The sequence below is a fragment of the Seriola lalandi genome, unplaced genomic scaffold (genome assembly GCF_002814215.2).
Source record: "Seriola lalandi dorsalis isolate HSWRI2012SDOR001 ecotype SW California unplaced genomic scaffold, Sedor1 jcf7180002054292, whole genome shotgun sequence".
NCBI classification, from domain to species: Eukaryota; Metazoa; Chordata; class Actinopteri; order Carangiformes; family Carangidae; genus Seriola; species Seriola lalandi.
The window spans coordinates 31,014-37,740 of record NW_019524845.1 but is presented as its reverse complement, the minus strand read 5'-3'; the positions used below and the strand labels follow the sequence as shown (position 1 = coordinate 37,740).

The 6,727-nt window shown below is 36.6% G+C and overlaps 1 long non-coding RNA gene across 1 annotated transcript; it reads right to left on the bottom strand.

Annotated features, from left to right (window-relative positions):
* Window positions 1-976: 976 nt before the first annotated feature.
* Window positions 977-3,856, bottom strand: LOC147819139 (uncharacterized). Its single transcript, XR_015437228.1, has 4 exons — window positions 3,747-3,856; window positions 3,369-3,644; window positions 1,157-1,250; window positions 977-1,013 (listed from the first exon to the last, which is right to left on the bottom strand). It is a non-coding gene; the product is annotated as an uncharacterized LOC147819139 (long non-coding RNA).
* Between the last annotated feature and the right edge of the window lie 2,871 nt (window positions 3,857-6,727).

Sequence of the window (6,727 nt, the reverse complement as noted above, 5' to 3'; positions counted from 1 at the left end):
TCATCCAAAAGTTACAGACTGACTGAGTGACTCAACTGACCTGCTCCAAGATGAGACTTTTATAAAATTATACCTACATTATGATCTTAAAGTCAGAACAAGAAAACCAACCTGTTTGACTGATGTATTGTCCTGGTTGACATCTTGTGTGTTTCTCTGCTGCCACACAGCTGTTCATTGTAAAGTCAGTACAGTAGAATCCTTCCAGTGGTTCACAAACTCTGTCTGATGTTGTTGTACATGAACTCCTCATCTTCAGACCAGAACCTGTCAACACACATAGAGATTATACACGTAGATAAGAAACTTCTATTGTGATTGATCTACTAAAGAATAACTAGCAATTTATTTAAGATGATCTTTAGGTGCCTCCCATTTCTCTTCACCATCTTCGAGTTGTTTCTACACTCCCATCCACTGTGTTACTGCCTGGATATTGTTTTCATATCCATAACTACAATACATGCTGCTTTTTATAAAGACTATGTACAAGTGAGCTGTTTGCAGTATTTACTCTGACAGACACTTTTCATTATTCATTTCTACTTTGCTGCTTCTCTGTACTGTACTCACCCCTTGCTACATAATGCACCTCTAAGCTGCTGCACTATTGACTACTGCCGTGACTTATTATCTTATTGTCATTTTTACTGAATGAATTGATAGCATATATTTTATTATAACCATGCCCTTGGCCATCACTGGAGACTTGGCTCTTAAATTACTTAAAAATTAATCAAAATTTCTGCATCTTCACAGTGACACTGTCTTTAAACAGTTGTCTCTTCACATTGTGGTATTTGTGGTAAAATTCTTACTTACTGATTTTAAAACAGGTTTAGTCACAAGTTTCTACTAATTACGAGAAGTTAGCAACAGAAATCTACCTGGATCACAGTTTGAGCAGGGAAAACATTGTTTAAGTCCAGTGGGATGATTCATGAAGGTTCCTTCTATGCAGGGCAGACAGGAGGTACTTCTGGACTTTTTGCAATCTGTTTTAACTCTATTTCCTGTTGAAAAGAAAACCAACAATTTAATTTCATGCAGTATTTATCTATCGACTGAAAATGTGTTAATCTTGAAGGTAAGTTTAGTCAAAGTGACTTGCACTGATGTCTACTACAGTTTCCTTTATCATTCAGTTGGATCTTACCAGCTGGACACTTAGGACAGCATTCATTTCCTATCTGATACTCTGCTGGAAGACATGTCAGGGTATTTCCTCTGAAGACTCTGATCATAAGTATCTGTGAAGAATGAGACAAAGTTTTAACAGATATATAATCATATATCTTCAGTCTAGGGCTGGGTGATATGAAAAAACATCTTATCACGATAATGTTTTTCATATCAGTTGATATCGATATATATCACGATATAAACCAAATCACTATTTCTGTCAAGCTTAAAGGTTCCTTTTTACTCTTGAGTGAGATGTGAAGATATCATAAGGTTCATTTTGGTTTAAATATTGTTTTCTGTCAGAAGTTGAACATGATAAATATACTGTAGAACATTATACACCTGTCTTTCAAATAAATAAAATAGCTATCTATCTATATATATAAAAACAAAAAAAAACTAAAGTCTTAATTGTGGCCAGTGAAAAGCGTCTGGGACCGTAAAGTCTTGCATTGTGCGTGCTCGAGAGGATGGCACTGCTTCAGATGGTAAAAAAAGATTTGTTGTATTAACTGTCTTTGTGGAAACATGTTTACGACGGTTTGCAGTGCACGCTACTCTGCTTCTTATCGGACCTTAATTAGCCAAAGTGTCTCCACACTACCGAGTTCCTCTGACCCTTCTTTTCAAAGAAGTCCTCGTCTCTTGAGCCTTGGGTTGTTTCCGTTGGGGTGTCTTCTTTGGTAACGCTGTCTCTCGAGTTTTTCGTTAACATTTTCTGCCGTAACTTTCTCTTTTATCTCACTCCTAAAGTAGGAGGTGTGCACGGCTGCGGCAGCCCAAACATTAGCACGTGTGCCGGCTACTGCTCCAACGCTCTGTGCTGTGTGCGTCAACCTAACCTGACGTGGCTGTAAATATATTCCAGCCACGTGATTGGTTCGGCTGAGTGCTATTCTCATTTATTTTGGCTGTTCGTGTTTTCTCTCAAAACATGGATGAATTTAAATTTAATGAGTTCTATCGACGTTGTATCGACCATGTCTTATATTTCTATCGAGAAAAAGTTATTTCGCGATAATTGTCTGTATCGTTTTATCGCCCAGCCCTACTTCAGTCAGTTTAGATATATTTAAATCAGTTTTAAAGCTGTGTGTTCAAACAGTTAATAAATGCTCCATAATGCACTGTAAGATTGTTACAAGCCAATTCATAAATATCTGATGTTTGTTCTTTATCATAAGCTATTTTAAACCCCAATGTATTGAGGCTTTGTCCATGTGCATTTATCACTTAAATGTTTGTTACTAACTATGAAATTACAACCAATTAAGACCCCAATTAACATGTATGTTCATTTTTCCCTCTATTTGCATTTATAAGAGTAAAGAACTTTGAACCTTCACAAAAATGCAGGTTGGACTCATGTTCAAAAGGCCTGTTCTAGGGAAGACTGTCATGTGACCCACACGACTCAGTAACCTGATAACCTGAAACCTACTGATGTTATGGGACTAAAAAGGAGGATAGATACAAGCTTCCTGTAATGTTCAGGAATAAACAACTTTACCAACAAATATGCAGCTGTCAAAGGATTTCTTCTAGAAGTCATCTTAAGGTCGGCAGTTTTCAGGGTATGAAGACACTGAGATCTCACTGTGATCTGGGATGAGGTGAGTTCTTACATCCAAAACAGGAGAAGAACATCTGGAAACAAACAGTAAATGTAACTATAAGTGAAACTGTAAGTTTACAGAAATGAGCAACAACTTTGACCTGTTTTTCAGTATTACAGTTGCTCTCTTACTTTAAAAACATTATTAACAAAACCATTATACACCAAACAGACACCAAGCTACAACTGTAGGCACTTTATAGTCCTACAACAGGATGAGGAGGCCTCTGTTATCTGATCTAGATTTCCTGTTTATTTCAGCTGAACCATTCTTTGTTAATATTTCCGTTTTAGAAGCTTCTGAGCAGTTAGACTGCTCCAGTCTTAGAACAGTATTTAGAAAACTAGTTCTATAATATATCATAGAGAAGAGCTCTGCTGCAGCGACTGAGGAAGGCCTGAACAACAGACGTCACATACAGACCAAATGTGACCGATGAAGAAACAATATTCAGCTGCGCAGTTTCATGAACCGACACATTAAGAAGCAGCAGGAGTTTTCACTGATACTACAACAATATACTGATCTCAGTTCTTTATCCTGTTACAAATAACTAATTGGACTTACCATCACCAGTGTGAAACACAGTCTCCAACCCACTTCCCATTCACACGGATACGAGTACTTCACGTGGCCTCAGACATATGAGCTTCGCTGGGTTTTTGAAAAGTTAGGAGGCGATATTAAGGACCGTATGAAGGTGCAGATTTCCAGGTACAATGAGACAACAGAAGAAGTCCAATCCAAACCAGCTGTGGTTTAGTCCAGTGTTTTAGGTTCATACGAACACGTGGTAGCTGGTCGAGGCAATGGAGGATGAGAAGAATCGATGCTGGTTTTCATCTAAACAGAAAATATAAACCATGTGTTACAACTACTAACACTCTAACTTTAACATGACAACTCAAGCAAAATACTACAAGGTCCAAAGAACAAGGAACTCACATTTACACTCAGACAAACATCAGGAGAGAGAGTTCAGGCTGCTGCAGGTCAGTCAACAGGTTGCCATCATGACTGAATCCACTGTATAGTCTCACCCTGACACAGCTCCTCCTCTTCCGTCCTAATCTCAACAGTGATTGGGACGAAATGCCGCCATTTTGACTGTCATGTGTCACTGACATGGTTTAATCTCTGTAATAGAAAAGCTAAATTGAATTTAAAGTTACTATGTCCTAATACTTCTACAGTGTACCAGGTATTTAATATTTAAATAACCTGGAATTGACAGAGTGAAAAAAAGAAATTACTGGGATCATGTTCATACAATGAATAAATAAACAAATATTTAAACCAAGGTGATAATCCACACACGAGTCAATAAAACTGAAAGTATGAAACATTCACATTGACACAACCCACCCCAGCCCATCGTTGTGTGAACATGTAGACATTGTAATCCTGTGTTTTTACACCAGAGTTACTTTACACCATATTCACAGTACAGTGGATGTATTTTCAGTTGCAGCGTCCTGGACTTTGAAGCAGTTGCAGAGCCTGTAAATTCTACTGTTCTGACAAAATGAGCTGCTTTCTGAACATTTTCTATTCTTGAGTCGTGTGAAGCCTGTATAACAAAAGTAAAAAAGATAAACAAAGTTGTAAAGAACACAGTGTTTTGTATCACTGTAAACCATTTACTGTATTAGGTGCGTCATGTGAAAGCATGTTGCACTGACTCTGGCCACTAGAGGTCAGGAGTGCACAGTTTTAAAGTGCTCTGATGATGTTAGTTCACTGTATGAATCTCACAGCCTGCACTGACCGGAGCCATGTTCAATCCACACTTTGATTTGTCCTGATGAGGAAACCAGTGATTCACTTTCAGTCAGCTGTGTGGTTCAGTCAGACCCTCCTAAAGACCTATTATATCATAAAGTGTTCAGCACAGTCAACTTGTTACAACACAACACAAAAAGTTTCGATGAAACACTTCATTCATTCAGGAGCAGCAGTGTATTTATAGCAGCTTAATAATACTGTGGTAGAATCATGAAGAACAGTAGTTAGTAAACAGAGAATCTACAAAACATATTAATCAACCTAATAACTCATTTCATAAAGATGTGAAAAAGTCCTGCAACAGTTATAATGATGATAAATTTTAACAGCAGCAGCAGCAGCTGTGTCAGATTTAAGAGTGATCAAATTAGCTCATAGATGGAGTACTTGTATTTCATGTGTTTTTTAAAACTTATTTCATTTGATTAAATCTTATTGATCAACAAAACGAATTCAGGTTTCTCTTAGTTTGTTTTCTAACACTTTGATGTTGCAGAGGAAGGAAATGGCTTTAAGAACTTTCCATTTGATTCCTACTTAGATTTCTCTCATTCTCTTATAAAATACAATAGGGAGTTAACACAGTTAAACTTGTTATAATGCAACTAAAAAAGTCTAGATACATTTAGTACAATGTGTCATTAATTCTTTTGAGGGTGTAACTCCAGTTGTGGTTTCTTACAGTAATACATGTTAGTTGATTGTTATAGAAAAGTCCTGACAGAGACAGGCTTGTTGTCTTCTGTGCTACAATTACTGCAGCATGACCAGGCTGAACTAAGATTTTATAATCATTTCCATACAGTCCTACATCACAGCTGAAGGAGTGAGACACAGCATCAGTTTCCAAGTGCAGGTGTGTTGAATTAATGAACACTGACAGCAGAACTGGAGTCCCATAATTCCGACGGCACCTGAAGCAGCCTACAACTTATTAACCAGTTTCTAGGAGGTAAATTTATTTTCCCATCAGCTGTGACAGGAACAAACAAATGTTTACAACAAACAGGAAACGAACAACAGGCTACACGTTTTCTGGTGTTGAAATAAATCTGCAATCATTCGTCATTAAGCTTCATCTTCCACGAAGCGTTTAATGACGTTACAGTCATCTTCAGGAAGAACAAGATCGAAACATAAGATGTTATTGGAACATGGTTGTTTTCAACTTAATGCCACGACAACACATTGCTTCATACAGTCTGGAGACAATTAGTTCACAGATCTTACACAAACTGCTCAGAACAGGATTCACTAATGTTTCTACAGGAAAAGAAAAATGCCTCTTTTTTTTTACAAACTTTATTCCATTCATTTCTTTTTAAGGAACAAACACCTGTAAGTACATAAAATGTTGAAGGTGCACATGATAAACATTTAGCAAAGGTATATAAAGAGGATACACATAATACACATAATAAAAACACAGATATAAATAAAGGGCATAAAGATTTTAAAATAGCAGAAGCTGTTCATGGTTTTTCTTTTAGAGCGTGTTAAATTGATTGAATTAATTAATTAATTCAACTCTAAAAACAATAAAGCATGGTTTCTAACTGTAAATTTACATGAATGCATATAGAATTTGACCTTTATAATAAGATTCATCATTAACATGTTTGTCAGTGTCTTATTTTCCAGGAAACAAAACAATACATTCTTCTACAGTAAAATAAAACTTTCATCAATATTTTCATTAATGAAAGTTCAGAGGTTTCACCAGAAATTCTCTACAATTGGGCAATAAAACAAATTAAATGGAACAGTTTGCCAACAGATGTCCATAACAGAAGAGATGTGAAGATTCTTACATTAATTTGAGACGGTATCTAAACGATCATGTGGAGATTTGCTCTCAAAGTGTCTCTTTTCTAGTTTCTATACCTTTAAACTAAAACATGTCACTGCCGGAAGCAGCATCAACCAGCAGCTCTTTGACCCACGGCATATGTGGGCTTTTATTAGCCTGCAAACTTCTTCTAAATCAAAGAGACTTTACTTTTGCTGGTTCCATGTATTTAAAGGCAACTGACAGACTTTACTGTCTTATCAAGAGTCTGTATTACTCATTACTGTCTTAGTAAAAATATGAATGCAAAAGTAGGCCACGTTTATTCAGATAAACCTGTACAGAGTTTAAA